This window comes from Mustela erminea, chromosome 13 (genome assembly GCF_009829155.1).
Source record: "Mustela erminea isolate mMusErm1 chromosome 13, mMusErm1.Pri, whole genome shotgun sequence".
Lineage (NCBI taxonomy): Eukaryota > Metazoa > Chordata > Mammalia > Carnivora > Mustelidae > Mustela > Mustela erminea.
In genome coordinates this window covers 18633749-18660789 of record NC_045626.1, presented here as the reverse complement: position 1 = coordinate 18660789, position 27041 = coordinate 18633749, and the positions used below count along the sequence as shown (strand labels likewise).

Sequence of the window (27041 nt, the reverse complement as noted above, 5' to 3'; positions counted from 1 at the left end):
TTGAAAAACAGAATACTTATTTATGTTTATCATATTTAAAAGAACAAATTACTTATACTATAAATCTTCATAGACTATATGAACAGATTGGAGGCATCCATTTCCTTTTAAATATTCTTATCTGTTCTCTGAAGCAAACTTATGAACACCATATCAGTTGTAAAGCATTTTTTATATTTTTTTCTCTAAAGCAAATGTAAGAAGACCATACTAATTATAAAGCATTAAAAATATTTTTATATTTATATTTTATATGTTTTTAAAAACAACCTCTCAAAGTGTGCTACCTAAAATGTTCGGCTAAATAACCATATATTAGGTTTGAAGGCAATAAAATTGTATTTGTCTTTATCATATTACAGTGTGTTTTAGAAATTTAAATCAGTTTTTTCCTCTCTAAGAGTTTATGTGATTTTATTGTCTGTGCATAAAGACCTAGGACTACAAAGACCATTGGGGATCAAATTGTTCTTTCCACTGTTCCTGGGAAGGCAAGACTGAATCTAAATCATCCTGATGTCTTTACTGGTTTATCTATTCGAATCCCAAGGAGAAGAATAATGTGACCTAATACTTCCCACTAGACCCAAAGACAGGCTGGGTGCACTATTTCATTTCAAAATATCTGGGGAGTTTCCAGAAATCGTCCTATTATTGATTTCTAACTTAATTCCATCACGGTCAGAGAACACACTTTGAGTGACTTGCAGACTTTTTAAATGTTCAGAAATTTGTTTTACAGCCTAAAATGTGATAAATGTCCCGTGTGCCCCTAAGAGCAATTTATAATCTGAATTTGGGGGTAGAGTGTTCTTTAATTGACTAATGTCAATGGGTCACATCAGTTGAGCAAATGTCCAAGTTTTCTATATATCCTCACTGATTTTCAGCTTACTTGCTCCCTCTGTTAGTAAGAGTGCAGTATTAAATATCTCTATCATCATGATTTTATTTCTCCTTGAAACACTACCAGTTTTTGCCTCATGCATTTGAAAGCTCTATGATTAGTAGTGTGAACATTTTGGACTGTTAAGTCCTGTTGAAGAATCAATACTATACCTTTATGAAGGAAACTTCTTTATACCTCATACTATTCTTCGCTAGGATGTTAATATAGTTAATATAGTAACTGATATTAATATAGTTATCTCAACCTTTTTTTTAAATTTGTTTTGGCATTTTTTTGTCTGTTTCAATTACCTTTCATTCTACTTGTGTCTTTATCTAAAAGAAGTCTCTTGCAGGTAAGGTAGTGTGTAGCTGGGTCTTTTTGTAATCCAGTCTGATAATCTCTACCTTATAATTGGTGTGTTTGGGCCTTAAATTTAAAATCACTATTTATATGATTGGGTTAAATCTATCATGTTAGGGGCACCTGGGTGGCTCAATGGGTTAAGCCTCTGCCTTCAGCTCAGGTCATGATCCCAGGGTCCTGGGATCGAGCCCTGCATCGGGCTCTCCGCTCAACAAGGAGCCTGCTTCCTCCTCTCTCTCTCTGCCTGCCTCTCTGCCTATTTGTGATCTCTGTCTGTCAAATAAATAAATAAAATATTTTTTTAAAAATCTATCATGTCATATGTTTGTTTTTTTTTTACTTTTCTCCTCTGTTCTTTGTCATCACTCCCACCCTTTCTTTCTTGCTTTCTTTTGGATTAATTGATTATTTTTTGTGATTCATGTTCTCTCCTTCAGTAGCTTACTAGCTATCTCTTTTCTTTTTTTGTTATGTTAGTGGCTACTCTAGAGTTTATAGTTACACATTTAACTTTTTTTAAAAGACTTTATTTACTTGTTAGAGACAGAGAACACAAGCAGGGGGAGCTGTAGGCAGAGCAGGGAGAGGGAGAAGCAGACTCCCCAATGAGCGGGGGCTCGATCCCAGGACTCTGGGATCATGACCTGAGCCAAAGGCAGACGTTTAACCGACTGAGCCACTCAGGCATCCCTATGGTTACACATTTAACTTACCCCAGTCTACCTCCAAAGGATGGCAGACCACTTCCCACAGAGTATAAGACACATAATATGCATTAGGACACCTGATTTTCCCAGCCGTCAGCCTCTGTGCTCTGGCACATATTTTACTTTTACATTTGTTATAAAACCCACATTATATTGTTACTACTTTTGCTTAAATGTCCAATAATCTTTTAAAGAGATTTAAATAGTAAGAAAAATAGTCACATGTACCCATGTAATGCCATTGTTTAGAGGAGGGTTTTTTTTCCAACCTCTTTAGAGCTGATATTCTTTGCTGGGGTCAGAGACGGGGGTGGGAGCAGCTTCGCGCACTGTGAAATGCTTAGTAGAATGCCTTGCCTCTACTCTCTGGATGCGAGTCTTCTTCCATCCTCCTTTCCCTTATGTTGTGACAACCAAAAATGTCTCCAGATTTGTCCATCAGCCCTGACTGGGGGAGGGGCCAAACCACCTTCAGGTGAGAACCATTGGTGCAGATCCACATTTCCATCTGGTGTCATTTCTAGCCTCTCAAGAGACTCCCTTGAACATTTTGTATACTGTGGATTTTCAGCTGATAAATTCTTTCAGCTTTTGTATTTCTAAGGGGGAGAAAAAGCTTTATTTTGCCTTCATTGTTGAGAGAGATTTTTTCCCCCAGGGTGAAAATCGTGGGCTGACAGTTTTGTTCTTCTAGCACCTCAACGATGTGATTCCGCTGCCTTCTCACTTGCATTGTTTCCGACAAGAAATCTACAGTCATCCTTATCTTTTTCTTGTGCCGAATGCTTGGTTTTTTTTTTCCCTCTGACTGCTTTTAAGATTTTCCCTTTATCATTGGTTTTGAACAAATTGATTACAATGTGCCTCGGTGTAGTTTTCTTCATGTTTCTTGTGCTGAGGGCTCATTCATACTGGTATGAACTTAGTCTACAAATAGATGTACAAGAAATGTCAAATTCGCTTTGTTTTTATCTTTTTATTATTTTTTTCAGTGTTCCAAGATTCATTGTTTTTGTACAACACCCAGTTTGTTTTCTTTAACTTTAAATATAAAGTTAAATTTAATTCAGGGTCAATCCTTCCCCCAACACACTGTGGAAAATTCAATCACAGTCATTATTTTCCCTTGCCCCAGTAGAGAGGGGATGTTCTCTGGGCAGTACACAGATGGGGATGCCTCTCCAGTCTTGGGTCATTGGTATGCCCTGGTTGCCATGGTGATACCTAACATTCCTGTTCACAGCCAATGCTACTTTCAATCCGTGCCTGGCACATGGGACAGTTTAGCCAGTCAGAGCCCTATGCCTAACCTCCTATCTCTAAGATAGGACCTACCTCCCCAGGTCTATTATTTTCTCCTACTTCCCAACATCTGCTCCTCTCCCCTGGAGCACCACAATGGAGTCATGCCTCTCTCTACTCCAAGGAACCCTCCCCTTCAGTACTTCAGAGGCACTCCTCCCTCTTCCAATATCCAGTACAATCTAGTCAACACATTTGGCTTTGAAGAAAAACAAACAGAAATATCACAAAACTTCAAAGATCTTCTCTCCACCTTGCAAAAAATCTCCAAAGCAAGTAAATACCAATCCCATATCTACCTATTTGAAAAGAGAATGAAGGGTAAAGTTTGGAAAGCAAAATCCAAATTCACATAAAAGACCACCCTGTCACCTCTATAAACTGCCATGTAAGGTGGTAAGTGATATCGTGACATTAATGAAGTGTTAGGTTATTAAATGTCCTAAAGAGAAGACACAGTAATCTAAATAGGAGACAATCAGTAAGCCGGATCTTGAAAGATAAGGAAGGGTATGTAAAAGGAAGGCATCCCAGGGAGAAGCAGAAGCTTGTGCAGAGGCCCTGCATTGTGGAGTGTCCTGGAAACAATGAGAAGGAAGGAGAAGTTGTGTGGAGGTATGTGCAGAGAGAGCAGAGAAAGGATAAGATCATAACAGAAGAAGCTGGAAAAATTAATCAATAACTAATGGTGAAGGGCTTTATATGCTGAACTAAGAAGCTTTGATATGATATTATAGGGATCTGGCAGTCACAAAGGTCCTTTATGTGTGTGAAAGACTTAAATTGTTCTAATTATTATTATTATGTGGTTAAAAAAATTAGGATATAGCAATTATAGCCAAAAGAAAAGAAAACCATATTCCTTTTCTTTGTGGCATATAATATTCCTACAAATTTAGCTGTTAAAGCAGCACACAGTAACCTCATGGCTTCCGTGAGCCAGGAGTCCTGCACAGGTTACCGGTCTTCTCTGCTCCAGAGTATCTCACAAGCTTGCATTCAAGATGTCAGCTAGGGCTGGAGTCCCATCTGAAAGCTCAATGGGAGAAGAATCCGCTCCAAGCCCATGTAACTCAGTTACTTGCTGGCTGTTGACCAGAGGTCCCCCACAGTTCCTTGCCACTGGGATTCTCCATAGGGTAGTAGCATGTTTCATCCAATCCAGCAAGAGAAAGAATCTTCTGGCAAGGTGGGAGTTACAAACTCATGTAATATGTTCATGGAAGTGAAATCCCATCACCTTTGCTATAATCTTCTAGTTAGAAGCAAGTTATAGGCCCCACCCACATGCAAGCGAAGGGATACACAAGAACATGAATACCAGGAAGAGGGGATTATCAGGGGCCATCATAGAGTCTGTCTACTACAAAAAGAAAAAATAAGCAATTAGTCGCGGCAGATGCCTTCTCCATTTGAAGCAGAAGGTCTTAACTGCTGGTGTAGTAGAAACTAACCGTCATGACACTGCCCATGTGTCTCCAAATAGATGATCACTTGTTCAATATGGCCTCACCCACAAAGAGAATCAATTACCAATTTCATGAATTAAGGGCAATTCTTTTACACTGCGAAGGATAAATATCCCTGAGCTTACATAAAAATTCCTGCATTTACTGGGGAAAAAAATGGAGATACTTACCAAGCCTGATTCCTTCTTTTAAATGCAAGGTGTAGATGCATGAAGACCACATTTTCGTACAACTCACGTACATCCCCGTTGGTGATAACTAAAGACACAGGACAGTACCCTTCAAGGTAACGAGTAACTATAACTGAATGTAGATATTAAATAGACCTGATTTAATAAATTTTCTCAGACCTTATTTGCTTTTTTTTTCTTTGTTACAGACCAAATTCCAGACTTTAGCCATATTTCTTGAACTGAAGCCTGAATCTCTTCCTGTGAGCACTTATGAAAATGTGTCCAAAGGTTAGCAAGGGTAGCAGGCAATGCTAGTGTATACTCGCATTCTGGATTTATCAATCATCTTAAATTATGCTCAATTGTTTTAGCCCAAATTTGAAAAGCATCTGGGGGCTTGTAATTTGCAATCAGTCACTTCAGGACGAATGTCAAGAGAAAGTTCCAGCTATGAGATATAAACTGATTGCAAAATGGGTCTGTGGGAGCTACAAAGGATGAAATACTGAGTGCAGAGTCAGGGGAGTGGGAGGAGTTCAGCCGCAATGGAGTTACCGGCCCCTCAGTGTCCCATTTCTCATACAAATTTAACTGCTGCATTCTCTCAGAAAAAGACAATTGACTTTTTCTGTGTAACTTCCAACCTTATGCTAAGAGTAGGACTTGGCTCCTTCCTGTCCTAAACTACAGAGGCCAGGCTGTGCTTTCTCTTGTCTTCCACTTCCCTCACTACACACATAGTTTGCTAAGCATGTTTTAATACTCTTTACTTAATAGATATTAATTGAACAGCTTCTCTGGAGAAGAGACATTTATTAATAAGCATGCAAACATATACATCATTACCAACTGCAACAATTCCCTTAGAGGAAACATAGAGTGGGAGATAGACTCTAGTATAGGGAAGACACCATTGAGGAAGTGATATTTGAGCAATGATGTAAAGGATGTCTAGGCGTTGAACAGAAAACCATAGAAGAATGCAACATGCTTGATGGGCAAAGAGTAAGGGAAAGATGGTGGAAAAGGAGACTGGGGAAATGTCAAGATGAGATTAGGAAGGTTCTCCCAACTAGCTAGTGAAGAGTTTTAAGCTATAATCCAGTTTGTATTCTAAAAATTTCACTCTGGCTAGGGTTTAGCAGGAGAGCTGGTAGGAGGAAATCAGGTAAGAAATCACAGTAGTGGGGCACCTGGGTGGCTCAGTGGGTTAAAGCCTCTGCCTTTGGCTCAGGTCATGATCCCGGGGTCCTGGGATCGAGCCCCGCATCAGGCTCTCTGCTCAGCAGGGAGCCTGCTTCCTTCTCTCTCTCTCTCTCTCTCTCTCTCTCTGTCTGCTTCTCTGCCTACTCTGTCTGTCAAAAAAAAAAATAAAGAAATCACAGTAGTTTTGGTGAGGGTGGAGAAAATGGAGATGGAGAGAGCTGGACAGATTTTAGAGATCCCTCAAAGTTCTGACAGTATTTGGTGGTAGATTCAGCAGGGGAAGTCAGGAAGAAGGAGAGCTCCTAGGTGTCTAGCTTGGAAAACCTAGTGGATGACAGTGACTTTCATTGAACAGGGAAACACTAGGGGAGAGTCAGGCTTTAAGTGTGGGATTATGAGCATAGGCTTAGCCTTCATGAGGCTGAGATGCCTTTGGAACCTCCCATTGGAGGTGACAAGATAGCAATTGTATATATACTTTGGAGGTCAGAAGAGATTTTTGAACATCTGGAAGTTTTTGACCCATAAGTGGTAACTGAAGACTCATATGTGATAGACACCATCTAGGGAAAGACTGTAGAATGTGAAGAGAAGAACCAAATCTTGAGGGACCTCAATATCCAATGGGCAGGTAAAAGAGGATGACCCAATAAGGGAGGTTGGCAAAGACTAGTCAAAGGTGCAAAATGGGAAATAAAAAGGGAAGAGATAGGCAAATGTTTCAAAGTGATAATAGTCAACATTTATGAAGATACAGTATGATGAAATTTTAAGAATGTTCATTATATTTAGTGACATGAAAGGCATGAGTGACCTTAAATGAGTCACTTCAATAAATTTAGGGAATTAAACATAGATTGGAATGGGTTGAGAAATAAGTGAGTTATGAGAAATTTAACTATAAGAGAATAGGCAACATTGAACAAGAGCTAAAAGATAAGGTATAGTAGAGGGAGGGTGGTTTTAAGATGGATGAGACTTTACTGTAGTGAAATGCTGATGGAAAGGTAAATCATGATGACAGAGAAGAGATTATACAAGTAAAGTTGCTGAAAAAGCAAGAGTGGATGGGATCTAGAACACAAGAAGAGGAGGAAGCTTTACATAAGAGAGAGGAGAGCCCCTTATTCCAACAGGGGGTTGAGAGGAAAGGATGGATTCAGATGCCAGCAGACAGTAGGTCTAATAGGAAGAAGTTGGTGTGTGCCATGTGTGTAGGAGAACTCCTTTAAAAATGGCTTCTCTTTTCTTTTGGAATGGAAGGTGAGTTCACTTGCAAATATGGAGAGTGGAAATAACAGAGGTAGATTCTTACTTAAGGGTATCTTTCTTATAAGCACAGAAACTCAAGCTTGTATTTTCATGATCTTATCAAGAAACGTGAAAAAACTTAGTCAATCTGTACATTAAATATCACATACGTTTTTAATGGCTTGCTTCACTGAATTCAATCATCTTGCCTTGGGTCTGGGTAGCATTTGTTTTTCGTTTACTAAAATAATCTCATTTAGCCACACAGACATAATTTCAAATCACATTTGCAGAAGGACTGGGCTTAACTATGCTATCAATAACTTTCTTCCCTGACAACATTACTCAAGATACAGATTCCTGGGTCTTGTTGAGAGGTTTGGCAATGTTATGCTACATTTCGATTATTACTAGAACATTTCACTGCCCATGTAATTTCAAGCAATCACTCAGATTCTAAACATGGCAAGGAGGTAGTCTCTCAAAGTTTTCTGCTTTTCCAGAAGTGTCTAAATCTAAATATAGTAAAAATATTCCAGGTAGTCTAGGTTAACCTTCAAATTTATACAAATCTCCCAAATTCCAAATTTTCATGGGATTAGAAGTTCCAAAACATGGAGGTCACCACTAATCTAATATCCCCTGAGGATTACTGACCCCTCCCTGTTCCCCTAATCAATCCTTTTCTAGTTCCCATTCATGGCATATCACACACCCTGTCACTTAAGGCTCATTTTTATGCTCGTCTCTGAAATTATGTTTACTTTTCAGTTATTCTTTGATTCTGAAGACTTATTAAGGCATTAATGAAGAGAATGACTTGATGGGTGTCAAAGGAATTTCCAGTGAAGAGTTGCCAAGGATTGGCTTGATTACAGGGGCCAGTTTATAAAAATAACAGAGAAGGGTTGAGCTCCGTAATTAAATCTCTAGGTGCCTGAGCTTACACGAGCCTCCAAAAAGATAAGATGAATCCAATATAGGTGATTATTTAGGGCTATTAGCAATCCAAGAAGGAAAAAGAACCATAATAATAACTGAGAAGATTTTAATTAAAAAGCAAATGTTGAGAGACTATCTCTGACAATGTCCATGGTGAACCCCTATTAAGGAAAAATAAAAGCACTTTTGCCCATACTACCAGAAAATTTTCCTCCTCCACTTCACTTAGGGATGACATATACCTTTTTTTTTTTGCTCCCTTTGACTCAAACCGCTCTGTCCCATAAGCAATGACAAACTTTTTCAAGACGTTGCCAGTTCCTTTACCACCAACACCATTATCCCGGCATCAAAGTCATTATCGCACCATCATGACCGACCTGTCACTCCAGTTATCCTCCTTCGGAAACAATTAACACCATCTCATGTAAGACAGGGGGTCTGCAGAACAATAGACCAGTGAGAGGGCTGCCCAGAGAAGCAGCATAGGAGAAAGGAAGTTCCCAGGAACCAGTCAAGACAGGAGGGGTGTTGTGTATGAGCAATTAAGTGGGTCCCGAGCCAAGGAGATGTAAAGGTAAGAATCCAAAGTAGCAAGAAGAAACTGGATCATGCATGTAGTTGCCTGGGTGAGACCAGGACACAATGATAAGAAACAATGATGTCTCAGTGAAGAAGCCAAGAGTGGATGGGGTTAGGGGGAACATCAGGCATGTGTTGGGATGCACGCTCTCTGTTGCTATTCTCACTACACATAGATGGCATGCCAGAAGGAAAATTGCATTATTGAAAATAATGCTTTTATTTCTTCCCATAAAAGGCTTAGTGTGACATTATAATATACATGTGTAAATGGCATGATGAGAGACAATAAAATAAATTCCATCTTTTCTCCCTAAAAATTTTGTGTGTGAGTTGAACAGGTTTTGTGCCTTCATTTTGCACGATCTTAGCCAGTACACCAGAATGGAACATGGGCCATGCAACGTGCTCCCACGCTCAACTCCCTTCTGTTTTACCGAGCACCTCTCATACATGTATTTAGTTAAAATAACTCTTTATAGGTTATCACATTATATGACATTTGAACCACATGAAAGCCTTGACACTAAGTATTGTGGAATTTTTTTTAAATAATCTTGATTAAAGATTGTGTATAAAGAAGCCAAGAGTCTTTCACAAAGAAACATCTTACTTGTCATCCCTTTGGTTCAAATTCCTCCTCCCCAAGGCAGTATCTCTTCTTCTTCCCACGTCTGTCCCAGAGCAGATCAGTTCTCCCTTGGTTTCCTACTGCAGACTCCCTCAAGTCCACTTATCCAAACCCAGACATGGCATCTAGGTTTTGAAGTTCATGTGCCTCACCAAGAAGTTTCATCAGAGCATACCCCCAACAAATGGTCATCTTTGAGGGGTGGGGGAAGGGGGTTGGGAGGAAGGGGTTGTGTATAACTTCACACATGACAACTGTTAGGCTCCTAACTTGACCTTTAGACTGTAAGTACACACACTGACATCTGCGTTTGCCTACATAAAAGCACAGACTCTGAACAGGAGACCAGCATGGATCATACAGGTCAAGAACAACCTTTGGGAGAACCTGGGAAGCTGGGCCTGTATTTATGAAGAAATGGGAACAAGGACGATTCAAGGAGGCAAACAAAAGAGAGGAGTCTGTATTGGGAGGGGAGAGGGAGTCAAAACGAAGAGAAGTGCAGGAATTAGCATGGATTCTTCTACAATCTGATTAGCACAGAAAATAGGTCAAAAGTAATTGCAAGTTAGGTTTGCTGTCCCCACCCTGGAGGCACTTGTGCCAAAGAGATTGGACAAGTTCAGCTGGATGGCTACTGTGGGATGTCTTGGATAGTGTCAACTGTGAAATGTTGGTTTTGAGGGTGCCTGGGTGGCTCAGAGGGTTAAGCCTCTGCCCTTGGCTCAGGTCATGATCTCAAGGTCCTGGGATCGAGCCCCGCATTGGGTTCTCTGCTCGGTGGGGAGCCTGCTTCCCCCCTTCTCTCTCTACCTGCCTGCTTGTGATCTCTCCCTCTGTGTCAAATAAATAAAATCTTCTAAAAAAATAAAAATTTAAAAAATTTTTTTAAAAAGAGAGAGAAAGAAATCTTGGTTTTAAAACAACACAGAGCCTTAGTCAGAGGGCAGCTGATGTCCAAACCCAGAGACAGGCATGGGCACTAAGCCAAGGGGTAGGACAAGATGATCATTTAAGATGAAACCTGAAGTCAGCTTGACAGCCCCAGGAACATGAATAAACTCTGGAATGTGTCAGTGGTTCTATATGATGCACCTGAGGTCAGGTGAGATTCCCCTTGACAAAGAAATGACAAACTGCCCCATGGATGAAGCTCTTAAAGGATTATTCTGGGCTTGGTGCCTCACAAACCAGGAGCAGTAATTTCATGCATTAATTTTTCCAGTAAAATGAGGTCATCGGAGTTTTTCAGCAGAGAAGCCATGTAAGGAATATGATGGCTTGCAAAACTGTGACCATTGTATTCAGTATGGATTACAACACCCACAATTAATCAATAAATAGCCAAAAACATAATTAAAAGTTATGTAGAGAGTTTATCCATTTATTTCCTCCATAAATAGTTATCCTATGGTATCCTATAGTTCTCCTCATGGTAAAAACAGAGATGAAGTTAGCTTTTCTTGTGATGTAGGTTGTTTGCATATTCCGAACAGTTGAAACACAAAACCTCAATACCCGCAAAGAAAGTTGTGGTTATTTTTCTAAGCTACTGCCATCATTTTCTTGGTGTCAGAGGTTGGCTATACTGTCAGTACTTCGTGGAGAGAAGCAGGGAGGGGAAGCGGATGGGCATACATCAGGTCAAAGATAATACCAGGGTTGTATCAATTCCATTTACTAAGTGGAATGTTGTAAGAAAAGACGAAGTTTATGGAATTAGGGAATGGCTATTTTTAATCCTGGCCTCCATCTGCCATTTTCACTTGGGGCACTTAGTACTTGTCCAGCAAATAGTGAGCAAAGCAGGTCTCATCTTGACATCATTGAGCTCATGATCTCATATGGACAGAGACATTTAGCAATTAATGCCATACACTGTAAGTCATGGCATATCATGGCTCTGAAGAAAAGGTCTAAGGTATTACGAGAGGCTCTAGCAGGGGAAGTCTCAAGTCAGGGACTTCATAAGGTGGATCTCATTGGGCCCTTGGCAAGATCAGCTCAGATGCAATTAAGGATGGCATGGATTAGACTGGGCTAGAAAAGACAGAACAGAAGAGGAAGAGAGGAAAGAAAAGAAGGAGCTGGGCATACACCAGTAAATAAAGCAGATAAAATCTCGACCTTGTGGACCTAGTTCCAAGAAGAGATGCCCTGTGGGCAGGCGGAGCACTCCAAAAAGAGATCAGATCTGGAACTGCCAGCGTAGGACCAATGGGCAGAGATGCCATGTTCACCCAGGGAAAGAGCGCCAAGGGAGACACACAGACAATCAAGGATGAGCCCGAGCAAACATCCCCTGTTGGGACGTGTGGGAAAAGAAAAGGAATTCAGAAGAATTCAGAAAAAGAGACAGAAAAATGTCTGCACTGGAGATAAGGATATTTTAGGTTTACAAGATGACTAGAAAAGATTGTGATCCAGCACTGGTACCTCCCAGAGGAGAAGAATCTTGTAACTTCTTTTGATCAAAGAACGTCTCTAGAGAAAAGGGTCATGAGGCCCCACAAAACAAGCTAAAAGAGTGTGAGGCAGCCTACCTTGAGCCTGTGCCCGGGTATAGGTGGAGACAAAACCCAGCAGGCCCGACCCACGGGGCACCCCAGCCAAAGACTGTTGAAAGACTGAATAAGCAAATACACAGAGCCCTAAAGCCCAGTAGATAAGAGAACAAAGAAGAGAATAATGAAGTTTCTCTATCACATATGCCACCATTTCTGGTTTGAAAGGAAAGGATGCACCATATTTGATGTCTATTGGCATCTTTCTACTTTCAGCTTCTCAAATGACTTCTCATTTAAAAACAAAACAAAACAAAACAAAAAACCACACAACTTCTAAGTCCCCCCTCTAGCAACCTACTCCTTTAGTTTCTGCTTCAGAATCTTTTTTAGTGGATAGCTCTTCAACAGTACTGATGTAGATTTTTTTTTTTTTTTTTAGATTTTATCTATTTATTTGACAGAGAGAGAGCACAAAGTTAGGGGGCTGCCAAGAGAGGGAGAAGCAGACTCCCCACTGAACAGGGGCTCTGTGCCAGGACCCTGAGCTGAAGACAGACACTTCACCAACTGAGCCAGCCAGGTGTCCCTGAGGTAGCTTTAGAAATAAAACAAAATTAAAAACAACTCCCAAACTTTGACCACCAAACCAAAAAAAAGGACCAGTATTTCAAAGATAAGCTGAGCAGAAAAAGTGGGCTGGGCTGACTTATATTACTAATGCGGACTTCAAAATTATGTAGAAAGATAGCTGGGTTTTTCTTTTTTTAATAATCTAAAGACTTCGCGGCACCTGGGTGGCTCAGTAGGTTAAGCCTCTGCCTTCAGCTCAGGTCATGATCTCAGGGTCCTGGGACCGAGCTCTGCATCGGGCTGTCTGCTCAGTGGGGAGCCTATTTCCCCCTCTCTCTCTGCCTGCTTGTGATATCTATGTCAAATAAATAAATAAAATCTTTTAAAAAAAGAATCTAAAGACTTCATTAGGGTTTATCATATAATTTTGCTTAATTAGGCCCCAATAATTAATGCTGTGACTATAATAGAGAACAGCACAAAATGCTGGTGTACAAAGCCCCATGAAAGTAATACATCTTCTGCCAGTAATGATGCTGTTCCTTTTTATTATTAAAAATACAATAAGGGGTGCCTGGGGGGCTCAGTGGGTTACAGATCAGGTCATGATCGCAGGGTCCTGGGATCGAGCCCTGTATCAGGCTCTCTGCTCAGAGGGGAGACTTCTTCCCCCTCTCTCTCTGCCTGCCTCTCTGCCTACTTGTGATCTCTGTCTGTGAAATAAATAAATAAAATCTTTAAAAAAATAAAAATTAAAAAATACAATAAAAAGCATTTGAGTTTTTCCCTTTTGTATGAAGAAATAATAAACATTATATTTGATATTCTGATTTTCCTCATGTAATGATGCTGGAAATTAGCAGAATTTTCTTTAACACACTGACTTCAGTTCTTGTAATGACAGCCTAAAAATTCTAAACTGGAAAGTGACTCCTTGTTTGAGTGGGGCTATACATCATATCCCATTCATTTAAGTTGTTAAAAACATAATATCCACTATGTATCAAGCACGACTGGAGGTCAGGCATTACTAAAGCGTTAAGGAAATGTGCTTCAAAGTAACAGGCAGCAACAACACTAGGAATGGAGTGATTCTTAGTGATTTTTTAAAAAAGAGAGAGAGAAAGGGAAGTGTGGGGAGGGAAGGTTGACTATTTTCTAGGTGACTCTGTGTTTATGCCTCATACAAGCATCAGTAACCGATAGAGATTAATAAGTTTTGTTGCTGTTTCTGACCATCATGATGCTGATGATGGCAACGAGAAAAAGAACCTCTTCCCCAGTCCCCAAATGGTACCTCAACAGGAAATATTATTATCTCTAACGTGTGGGCAAGGGACAAAGGGACAGTTTAAATTTCTTTCTTTTCTTTTTTTTTTTTTTAATTCCAGTTCCTAATACAACATACGGTGTTATATGAGTTTCAGGTATACAATATAGTGATCCAACAATTCTATGCATTACTCAGTGCTCATCATCAGTGAACTCGTAACCCCCTTCACCTACTTCACCCATCCCCGTGCCCCTGGCCCCGCACCTCCCCTCTGGTAACCATCAGTTTGTTCTCTAGCGTTGAAAGACTGTATGGTGACTAACATAACACAATAAACAATTTTTTAAAAATCCAAAAACAAAACTTTTTAAAAGTCTGCTTTTTGGCTTGTCTCTTTTTTATTTTGTTTCTTAAATTCCACATGTCAGTGAAAGCATATGGTATTTGTCTTTCCCTGAGGAGTTATGTTATCAAGCATTATACACTTTAGATCCACCCACATTGCTGCAAATGGCAAGATTCCATCCTTTTTATGGCTAACTAATATTCCACTGTTCATATAAACCACATCTTCATTATCCATTCATCTGTTGATGGTGGACAGTTGGGTTGCTTCCATAATTTAGCTATTGTAAACAATGCTGCAATACACATATGGCCTGTATGTGTAACCTTTTTTGAGTTAGCATTTTCATATTCTTTGCATAAATACCCAGTAGTGGAATTACTGGATCATATGATAATTCAATTTTTAACTTTTAGAGGAACCGCCATACACTGTTTTCCGGAGTGACTCCACCAGTTTGCATTCCCGCCAACAGTGCAAGAGGGTTCCTTTTCCCCCACATTCTCACCAACATTTGTTGTTTCTTGTGTTTTTTTATTTTAGCCATTCGGACAGGTGTGAAGTGGTATCTCATTGTGGTTTTTGATTTGCATTCCCCTGATGATGAGTGATGTTCAGCATCTTTTTATGTGTCTGTTGGCCATCTGGATGTTGTCTTTGGAGAAATGTCTGCTCATGTCTTCTGCCCATTTTTTATTTAGGTTATTTGTTTTTCAGGTGTTGAGTTGTACAAATTCTTTTTATATTTTGGATACTAACCCTTTATCAGATATGTCATTTGCAAATGTCTTCTCCCATTCAGTAGGTTCACTTTTAGTTTTGTTTATTATTTCCTTTGCTGTGTAGAAACTTTTTATTTTGATGAGTCCCTATTCATTATTCTTGCTTTTGTTTCCCTTGCCTTGGAAAAAATATCTAGAAAAATATTGCTATGGCCTATACCAGAGAAATTATTACTACCTGTGCTCCCTTCTAGGATTTTTATGTTTTCAGGACTCACATTTAGGTCTTTAACCCATTTGGGGTTTATTTTTTGTATGATGTAAGAAAGTTGTCCAGTTTTCCCAGCACTATTTATCTAAGAGACTTGTCTTTTCCTCAGTGTATATTCTCCCTTCTTTTGTTATGTATTAATTGACCATATAATCATGGTTTTATTTCTGGGCTCTGTCTATTCTGTTCCATTGATCTCTGTCTATTTTTGTGTCAGACCATACTATTTTGATTACTGTGGCTTTATAGTGTATCTCAAAACCTTGGATTGTGATATCCCCAGTTTTGTTCTTCTCTTTTAAGTTTGCTTTGGCTATTCAGGGTCTTTTGTGGTTCCATACAAATTTTAGGATTATCTGTTTTGGTTCTGTGAAAAAGGTTTTTTTCCTTATTTTCCTTATTCTTTATTTCCTTATTTCCTTTTTCCTTATTTTTTCTTATTTTTTTCTTTTCCTTCTTTTCCTTATTTTCATAAGGATTGCATTAAATCTGTAGATTGCTTTGGGCCATATCAACGTTTTAACAATATTTGTTCTCCCAATCAATGAACATGGAATATTTTTCCATTTATTTGTGTCATCTTCATTTTCTTTCATCTGGTCCTGGACTTTTCTTTGTTGGGAGTTTTTGGTTTTTATTTTTTATTACTGATTGAATTTCATTGCTGGTATCAGTCTGTTCAAATTTTCCATTTCTTCCTGATTCCGTTTCAGAAGATTATATGTTTCTAAGAGTTTATTCATTTCTTCTATGTTGTCCAATTTGTTGGCATGTAAGTTTTCATAATATTTTCTTATAATCCTTTGCATTCCTATAGTGTCAGCAGTTATTTCTACTCTTTCATTTCTAATATTGTCTACTTGAATCCTCACTCTCTCTCTCTTTTGATGAATCTGGCTAAAGGTTCATCAGTTTTCTTGCTGTTTTTGAAGAACCATCTCTTGGTTTCATTGATTCATTCTATTGGGTTTTTTTTTTTTTCTATTTCATTTATTCCTTCTCTAATCTTTATTATTGCCTTTCTTCTACTGATTTGGGGTTTTATGTGTCCTTTTTCTAACTCCTTTTAATGCAAGGGCAAAAGGGACAGATTAAATTTTGATAACAATCTTTTTTTGTCTAAGACATTATTTGTAATCTGAAGGAAGGGGGGGGAGTAGAAGCCACAAATCTATGGAAAATCTCCAATAACATCACTTTAAAACCTGGGAATTACCTTTGTAAAATAAATACTCCCCCACCTTTTTTTTTTCTTTTTAAGATTTTCTTGAGAAGATTTTTTTTATTTATTTGACAGGGAGAAACACATCAAGAGAGGGAACACAGCAGGCAGAGTGGGAGAGGGAAAAGCAGGCTTCCTGGCAAGCAGGGAGCCTGATTAAGGGCTCGATCTCAGGGCCCTGGGATCATGACCTGAGCTGAAGGCAGATGCTCAATTGACGTGCCACTTGGTGTCCCTAAATACTCCCTTTTGTCTCCCTTCTCACCATTTGGCTCAACCAATACTGTGCCCAATTGGTACTCATTTTAGTTATATTTTGGCATCAGTCTTTCAGCTGAACATAGATGTCTCTTGATTTTCCACATTTGATTGCAATGCCCCCATGAAACCATCACATTTTCATAGTCACCAAAATGAAACTGGTATGTGCTAAGGATGTCTTAAAAGATATCAATTACAGTCCCTCTTAAGTTGGAAAGAAAGAGAGAAAGTAAAGCAGACATTAAAAGATAACTTTTCCAAAAGAAGAAAAATATTATTACACTACACAGAATTGTATAACTTTTTCTGCAAAGGGCCACTTAGGAAATATTTTGGACTCTGAGAGCTACACTGCCTTTACCATTGTAACTTTGTAGCTAGCTCAAAAGCAATCCTTGTCCTTCATGGGTATTCTAAAGCTATGTAGGGCTTGTAAGTTTTCACAAATACAACCCTGATTTCACAGCCCATTTATCTTGATTTTTTCTCACAGAACACTGTTTTTCAGCAGATTTATTTTCTTAATAATTTCCTCTGTCTTCATATTAACATTGGTTTACATTGTTGAATACATTGCTCATTGTAACATCAGCATCTTGTCCATGAGTTCCCATGGGGGATACATCTTCAACTTTGATACCAAGAAAAGATATGCATTACCTGCACATTAGCTTCAGCCTTACTCTTTGCACCACTATGAATTGCATGGTTGTTTTGCCTGTCTTTTTGTGGAAGAAGATTTTTTAATCTTAAATCTTGCACAGAACCCACACCATATAAAACCAACCCAGAAATTCTCTGTCTAAGCAGAGCTTAGCTTCCCTGTTGCCTTGGTCTCCCCTCTTCTCTGGAGGGACCTTCACTGTTGCCTTGGTCTCACGGGTTTTACCTGCCACTGGTTACTCCTGGGAAGCCAAGGGCTGTGTGAAACAGGGGTTGATGATTCTGCCTGTCTCCCTTTCTCTCTTCATTGGCCACTAGAAATTTGGCCCACTTTTTAGAAAACACAGAGGACTCATGACTTAGTAAATTCACTCTTGGTTTTATTTAATCTTTCTTACTTCTCTGCCTTTGTCATTTTTCCTTAACCATTACTTCTTCATTTTATTTTATGTTTTATAAGACATCTGAAATTGTCTCTGTCATAAGACATAAGAAAGGTGGGTGGGTGGATGGATGGATGGAAGAATCTCTACAAAACTAGCTCCAGGGCTCTATTAGTAGACAAACACGGCATACAGCAATAGGGAAAACTTCTCAAAAGTCAACAGTTACACATAAAACCAACGGAAACACTTGATAGAGTGTATCACCATTCCCTCACAGCAGAGCTCCAATAATAGCTCTATGGATGGATGATTTTTTACACTTTGATGAACAGGATAGAGCCAATGAAATCCATAGCACAAACCACCCTCCTATAAATGTTAATATGACATAGGAAAAAAGTTTTGAAAGAATTCCTCTTACTTATTATTGCTAAATAGCTCAAATGCTCACACTGCTATGTGGAGTGTTGGTCAAAAACTTTCAAAATGGGAAATTAGTGTTCTTTTTTTTTAAAAGATTTTATTTATTTATTTGACAGACAGAGATCACAAGTAGGCAGAGAGTCAGACATGGGCGGGGGAAGCATACTCCCCACTGAGTAGACCGTCTGATGTGGGGCTCGATCCCAGGACCCTGAGATCAAGACCTGAGCCAAAGGCAGAGGCTTAACCACTGAGCCATCCAGGTTTCCCGGAAGCTAGTGTTCTTGATGATAAAATCAACTCTCAATTATCATTCCAATAGAAGGAGAAACACAATGATAGTCCAAACCAGTAGTAGTTATTCCCATTTATCTTAATTTGTTCTCCTAGAGCATTGTTTTTCAGCAAACTTATTTCCTTAATAATTTCCTCTGTCTTCATATTAATATTGGTTTACATTGGCTTTAGCTGCCTAATGCTATTATAGTTGCTTATCCTGTTAGTTTGATGAAGTCTTGGCACCTCAACTTTCCCAGATTCACTTGCTGATGATTATATAAAGTTCAGGATCAACGGCTTTCAATGGTTCTTACATGAGCAAATACAAATACTGATTAAAGACCGGTAATGGAATTTTATAGTCTTGCCTGTGGATCTCACTGCAATTTACCAAGCATCATTATATAATCTTATAATGTTGAGGACAAGTGATTGTGTCTACATTTGCACATGGAGCTGTGAAACCCAAGGCCCATTTCTCTTATTGCGTTATGCCCCACCAAGCTGATGATAACCTTGGGAACTCTTGAGAAATCAGTGGGGGGGGCCTGTGGAAGCTCTGCACTGTAGGGGGTTAGGGGTTAAATTATTTTCTGGAGGTGGAGCCTGCCTTTCAGTTGTCCCACCAGGAATCACACAGCAGATGGATTACTTCCAGAGATTAGCTCCTTGTGGTCGAATAAATTGATATTATTTTAGGTCCAACCAATATTTCACATTTTGGAGCTGTTGTCCAACATCCTACCCATTCTAAGACTCGACTCTACTGTTGGTCATGTAGAGACTTAAGGAGAACAGGATTGATTTCACCCACTGATTCAGTAAAAAAAACTTGAGATTTGGCCTCTCTCTCACAATACCTAAGGCAGAACTCTGCCTTTAACCTTTCAGTTGCTTTCGCTTTAATATCACGAAGTTTTCTCAGTATAGAAATCTTGAAAATTGGAAAAAGGACAAAAATAAGAACACTTAAATCATACATGATTCCAGCCCCCAAAAGTAAGCAGTTAACATTCTTTCAGTATTTTCTTCCAGTCTTTTTTCTATGTAGCTTACGTGTAAACAATATAACACATGCAATGGAACAGAAGCTAAGCCATATGTGTGATATATATTGTTTTGGCTTTTACATTTAACAATACATCATGAATAATGTTGCAGGTAAGTAAATATTCTTTAACACATGATTTCCAAAAGTTTCACGGTAGTTACGAATCACAACTTAATTTATTAAATCATTTCACCATTGAAATTTTAGTCAAGTCCAAGTTTTCACTATATAAATAATGAAGCTCAATACTTCTGCATGAAAGTTGTTATACATATAGATCTATGATTGTTTTCTTAGGATCCTATCGAATTAATGGATTAAAGGCCATGAACATTTTTAAAGTCTTTGCTAACATTACTTGGTGTGTCACCTTCCTTTTTAAAAGACTGTACCCCATTATGCTCTGATTAGCAAAGCTTAAGTGTTCCAAAATGTTCTATTAGCATCCCCCTCCCCACACCCTGTCAAGTTTGCACTTAAATGCATTTTAATGTGATTTTTTTGTGGATCAAAATATTGCCAGGGGGGGTATGAGATATTTAGAACAGGGTGCAAATTCCACCAAAGCCTCAACCCCTTTAAGGCAAGTGACACTGAATTTGAGTCTTTATTTAGGGAACTTCAGGAAAATCAATAGCATGGGAGGGAGAATCCACTCATGATTTTGCTCCCCTCCCAAACAAAAGGGGCTCCAAGCCCAGGTCTTACCCCATGGTTCTCCTACATTCAAGAAACAACCAAACACAATTTTGCTCTACTTTACGTAAAGAATCAAGTCAAATAAATCATCACTCTACAACTAACTTGAAATGCATTTTCCCCTGCTCCTAAAGAGGACAGCTTTCTTATCCTTCAACCTAGGTAAATGCCTCAAAGTTTCTATTTTCCTCTAACTGTCATGAAAGGGATTCATTATTCCTCACACATATACTTCTACAATTTGCTGTGAAAGTCAATATTTATTGCACCTTTTTTTCTGCATTTCTTAATGGAACATGTGTGTGATTACTGAATAAACATGAATGTGTATTGAGTTTTGCAACACTTCTTCCCCAGTAATTTGTTGGGGTTTTTTTCACTCTTCTAACTCAAAACAGATTTATTTTTCTAATAAGATTTTGCAAGTTCTTCGTCCACAGTATCCACTAGATTTATTTCATTTCCAAAATATAAACTGCTGCACCTGGGCAGCAATTTTTTTTGATCACTCCAAATGGTTTGTAATGGTTTCTAGCATAGAGTGACGGTATGCATACTCACCAGATGTAGCTCAGCTCATGCATTACTTCTTGGTTCAATATTTTTTGGTCTGTTTATCCCATCTCAGTCTCCCTGACCACATTCTCAGGCTTTATTTCATCCTCATTTGCCCATCATGCAAGAGAGCATTGCAGCTGAATAAAGAATCCTTTGAAAGATTTCACATGGAGAGGGAAGATCTAATAAATTTCTGTTGAAAACGTTTATTATTGTAGATGTAATTATTATTTAGCATAGACGAAGCTATTCCTATAATACCCTCATCACTAAAGAATCTCTATGTGGTATCATCTTCTCTCCTAAGGCATCTTGGGTGTATTCTTCAGTCATTTTCTCTACATGAATCTGGTGGCCTAACAGGTCTCAGTGACTATTAAGAACAAACTTCAATTCTAAATTTTTTAAACAGTGTCATGATGAGGCTAGGATGTTTATAATGTGGTTTTTTCTAATGAGCTTAAAATACTTCATGAATAAGCAACAAGATTTTCTTCAATAAGACAAGATTTTAGTGATCCAAAAAATACTCACCAGATACCTTCCTACATTTCATTGTAATAAAGGGAATCCATAGCAGCAAATGCAGACATTTGTACTACATAAGACCTAAAAGTTTTATAAATTAGTCAATATGTTCATTTTTATTAATGTCTTTCTTACTGACATAATGGTGTTTTTAAAGCCTGGAAACTTGGTTGAGGGTTAAATAGTCTTTTCTCAGTTATAACAATATTTTAGAACCTCTGATATTATTAGTAAGCCACCTAAAAGTCACAGCTTCTTAGAAGTCAACCCACATTATGTATGCTCTATGCTAAGCCTGTGCCTAAGTTTATTATTTCCAACCAAGCTTTGCCCTGAAACCAGAATAACAATTCTCATGATAGTCACCTACTTGACATCACCATTTGGACGATCGATAAGTAACTCAAACTTACTAATCTATCCAAAAACTACCTAGGGTGTTAACTCTCAAATCAATCAATCTCTTCTCTAGTCTTTCCTCTCAGCAAATGACACAACCCCCTGCTCCAACTAAAACGCTCAGGGCCATTTTGATTGTTCTCCGCCTTTCTTCAACATCTAATGCAACACCAAGTCCTGTTGGAACTAATTTAAAATACATGCCAAGATGGTAGCTGCCTCTTCTCCACTGGCACCAATCTCATCCCACTCACCATCATACCTCACCCAAAATTTGGGAGCTTCTCCGTGCATTTCCACCCCTGATCCACTACAATCAGTTCACTACAGAGCAAATCACAAGCCAGCATATGGTACTCCCCTGTCTCAAACCTACACAGGCTTCCCGTTCCACTCAGAATAGAGCCCACATTCTACCATGGCCTGCAAGGCCCTAGATGAACAAGCTCTTCCCCCATCTCTAACCCATCTCGTGCCACAACCCCTAGCCTTCTAGGATCTCAGCCCCCTCATCTTGTGTTCATACCAAGCATATTCCTCTCTTGGATCTTGTTCTTTTCTGCTTCTCTGCATGGAACTCTCTCCTCTCCCTCATCTTTGCAAGACTGATGTCTTCTCCTCAGTCAGGTCTCAGCACAAAAGTCGTGTCCTTAAAGAGGTTACCCTGGACCACCACTATTCTGCCTCTCTCTCTCATAACCCAGGCTTATTTCCTTCCTTGCAATTCCATCTCTTTAAAATTATCTTCTTGATTTGTCTACTTTTCAATAGTCTAGCTCCCCACTAGAATAGGAGCCCCCCCAGGAGAAGAGAGCTTCTCTCTAATATACCACTGTATCAACAATGTAAACCTTTATGTGGTAGATGTTCAATAAATAATCATTGGAGGAGTGAATTTATCAGTCAGTCAGAAAGTCAAACTCATCGCATGCCATCCAAAGTGCCTCACAATTGGCTCTAACCTGTTATGGTAACCTATCTCCCAATACACTACATACAAGCCATGTCAGATTAGTCACTGTTTCTTAAACACACAATGAACTTCATGGCCCAATGCTTGTTATCAGACTGTTAAGTCATTCCCAGGCACTTTTCCTTCCCATGCCCCCACACCTCCTCCCACAACCTTACACTGGGTTAAATTCTACTCAGGGCTCAAGCCCCAATTCAATTGTCTCCTCCACTGAGGCACTACAGTTTTCTCCGCTGGACCCATGACACTTTGTCTCTCCATCAGAGGGCCTATAACAGAGCCCTTCTTTCCTAATTAGTTGTTTCTATCTCTTGTTTCCCTAAGATATGCTAAGTTCTTTGAAAGCAGAACTTTAATCATCTCTACTTTCTTCATAATACATAGTCTAGTCCCTGGTTGGGGTTCCATAAATGCCACCAGGTTTTGTTGTTGTTATTGTTGTTTTTAAATTGAACTGAACTGAGTTGAACCAAACCAGACTAAGATAAAGATATGACACCCCCAATTAAACTAAGTGCCACCAGTCAAGAGCTTTTAACTCTCAGCTGACTGTGAAGTACATAGCTCTCTAATTTAATGGAGGAAGTGGTAGAGTTCTGTGAGATGAGGAATTGTCTCTGAGTTTGCTCTGCCTATTGCAAGGAGAGGCATGGTCAGGAATCATCAAACTTGTGTTTTCTATATCTCTGTTTTAAATCACCAGCTGCTTGTTTAGCCTTTATCCCAATGTTTGGCAGAAACTGGGTTGCTTCTCTAACACATGTTTTTTTCTTCAAAGTGTTGATATTGGGCAGGATCCTATATGATAACAAAATACCAGACTTCTTGGGTCATTAGTTTAAGGCAGCAGTGGTTGGTTGAAGTTCATGAAAGCCACCACTTGTCATTAGTTTGTATCACTGCACTAGTGAACTTAGGGCTTTTCCTTGCTAGAGTTAGAAACAATATTCCTGGACCCATAACATTCCTTCAGTTCTCGTTAGCTGATAATAGAATGGGAATAATGCGGGCAAGGCATTCCATGGGTGTTCAGCAAAGACTCTGTAGCAACTTAGTAGACTGCTCACGTGAGAGACTTGTAGTTCCTTCCCGAATTAATCCACTCTTGTTGTATTTGAGTCTGAGAATAATCCATAGTGTAGAAGGCTGGGATACTGTCTTCTTAAACATAGCTGGCTGGAGAAAATATGTCCCTGGAGAACACAAAAGAATCTGAAGTATACCAGAAGGAAAGTGGCTATATTCAGGCATTTCTGCAGCTCTAAAAAGCAGGGTCGAGGCCTGGCTGAAGAAGGTAACAATACAGCACAAGTGAGAAAAATGCAATAGGTTTGGATAGCCCAACACCAGCTAAGGAACCTCTCCTCCTTGACTTTTGTCCATAAGTCTCCAGCTACATTAGGGGCATCTATTCCTGAGATGCCCTCCAAAAACAGAGAATTCACTATTTTAGAGGAAATACAAGGCCTAAGCAATGACTGAGGGTAGACCAAAAAAGCTCTGGTTCCATATGGCCCACTGAACTTACAGCACAAGGAAACAAAGGAAGACTAGTTCAAGACTAGCTGACAGTGCCTTCAACTCTTCTTGATTTGGTTCAGTTTGATTCCATTTTTAAGGTTACAGAAGAATGTGAAGAGAAAAGTAAGAACATTCAAGGCTGAACAGATAGTTCCTTGCTCTATAGGGTGATATGGCTACTAAAAGCTTTGCTAAAGTTTTGCCACCTCATGGTGATTTGAAGGTCAATATGGCTGTACTCAGTCCCCCTGCTTCCTTGCTATGTCCTGACAGGTCAGGATACATAAACACAGTTGATCATTTTAAATATCCTCTATAAATTAAGCACTGGAAGGGATTGCAGAGGTCACCACCCACCACTGCACAACTACTCAGCTACTGACTTTTTTCTATTTTTCTCCCATGCAATGGACTCTGACTTCAATGACATTGACTTCATGTCAATGAAGACCTATTGTTTGAGAATTTACCTCACTTCAATCAAAACAAAGCAGCTCCACTGAGGTGTTATTCCAGGGGTCCTTATAGGAAACTCCTCCCACCTCAGAATCTACCTTGGTGTCTGCGAAGGAAGAGCCAAGAGGGCATACCTTCTTTTAAAACACATTAGCTGGGGCACCTGGGTGACTCAGTGGGTTAAAGCCTCTGCCTTCGGCTCCAGTTGTGGTCCCAATGTCCTGGGATCGAGCCCCACATTGGCTCTCTGCTCAGCAGGAAATCTGCTTCCTCCTCTCTCTCTCTCTGCCTGCCTCTGTGTCTACTTCTGATCTCTGTCAAATAAATAAATAAAATCTTTAAACAAAAAAAAAATCTTTTTTAAATTAAAAAATAAATATAACATATTAGCTTAGGGGTGCCTGGGTGGTGCAGTTGGATTAGCGTCTAGCTCTTGGTTTTGGCTCAGGTTTGATCTCATGGTACTGAGATGGAGTCCAGCATCAAGCTCAGCAGGGAGTCTGCTTGAGATTCTCTCTCCCTCTGCCCCTCCCACTCATGCTCTCTCTCTCTAACATAAATAAATAAATATTTTTTTAAAAGACACATTATCTTACATTAATGTATAAGAGGTCCTTCTCTGCGTGTGTATAGTACATATGCATATGCACGTATATGCACATGTGTGTTTGAGTATACATGGGAAGATATGTGGGGGTCATTTATTTAAAGGACTACCTACCAGGTTGCAAGCTCCATAGAGAAAATAGTAAATAAGAAATAATGAATAGTAATGAAATATGTGGAAATAGGACCTTATCATCTATCCTGCCAAGCTATGAGAAAAATTTGAAAGCATGGTTTGCTGAGAATAATTTACAGAGGAGATATTCAGTCCTTCAGATACTGTATTATTGGGACAAATGCTAGATGCTAATCTCTCGTAATTATTTTCTATCAGAAGGATTTAATATCGGTTTCTCATTACATGGAGTAAAACAATTATATGTAACTCCCCCAGACTTCATCAAGGTTCCCTAAAAACAGCAGGATGATCATTTACATGAATGCAAATATCTCTGAGTAATTCCCACCGCAGTAAAGGCCTTCTTCATCCCAAAAAGACAAAACAGCTTATTTTAAATGAAAGAAGAAATATATACTTAGACCCAGGCTGGATTGCATAACAAGAAATATTAAGATGAACAAGACTCTTTGGGTTTTTGAATCAAATGTTATAAAAGTGGCATAGAGTTTGCTGCCAGGTTTAGTTCCATCAAACACCAAAATTATATTTGGAGAAAGCAGGTGTAGGTAAGTGGGTCACATGCACTTGGATCCTATAATTACAATGTGAAGACCAAGAGAGCAATATGTACCTGCATTTCGGTTGGTTACTCACACCTGGAACTGGGTTCAGTTCTGGAGACTATATTTTGTGGGAGGATGAACACATAAACCAGAAGGGCTCTGGAGTGGTGGGTCAGGAATTCTTTCATAAGAAGCAGAGTTGGGGGGAATGGGACTATAAATCTGGGAGGAAAGTGTAGGGGAAGGAGGAAATATGAGGACCAAATTTTCAAATTTTGGAAATTTTTCATATGACATTTTTTCTATTTTCTGAAATACACTATGATCTATCTACATATTTTCTACTTAAAATGCTCTTACTCCTTCTCCAACTATTGATTCCTCCAGACCCAACTCAACATCACCTTCTCCAGATAACCTTCCTGGAGTCCATTTTCCCTTTTTCTCCCTGCTGCAAACAGAGGACAAAAAGTCTTCCTTTCTGCACCCTATCATTATCCAAAAAAACACTTTCATGTTATAGTAAAATTTTGCATGCCAATGTCTATCTCTCTTCTTTCAACCATTAAACCATGGGCAGGAAGTGGATCCTACTTTTCTTTCATTAATTGTTAATCACCCTTTGCTAAATATCTTCTATGTCCTGAATATTGAACTTAGAACTAGGAATATAAAGACAAAAGACTTGGATTAACCTGGTAGAACATAAACAAGAAAGACAGCTGCAAATATCAGAAGGAAGACAAGGACATCTTCTTTCACATATTCTCTTCAGTGTTGAACTAGAGATGCTAGCCAGTGCAATAAGGCAAGGAAAAGAAATAAAAAGAATTAAGATCAGAAGGATAAAATTAAAATTATATTATTTACTGATGGCATGATAGTTTATGTTGAAAATCCAAGAGAATTTAGACCTAATAAATAAGTTTAGTAAGGTTGTATCTTACAAAATTCACATATAAATCTCATTGTATTTTTACATAGTAGAACAATGGCAAATTGACATTTAAAATTTTTTTTTAAATGGCATCAACAATGTAAAATAAATGGGAAAAATCTTCACAAAAGTATGAATGACTTGTACACTGAAAAATAAAAAATATTTCTGAGGGAAATTAAAGATTT

General features: G+C 38.9%; 1 long non-coding RNA gene across 1 annotated transcript in view; it reads right to left on the bottom strand.

The window, feature by feature from the left end:
• The window catches only part of LOC116572052, a 70391-nt gene that overhangs the window by 30124 nt on the left and 13226 nt on the right, over window positions 1-27041 (bottom strand). The window contains exon 5 of the long non-coding RNA XR_004278106.1: window positions 20753-20942. This is a non-coding gene — a long non-coding RNA (uncharacterized LOC116572052). The remainder of the gene's footprint in view (window positions 1-20752; window positions 20943-27041) is intronic.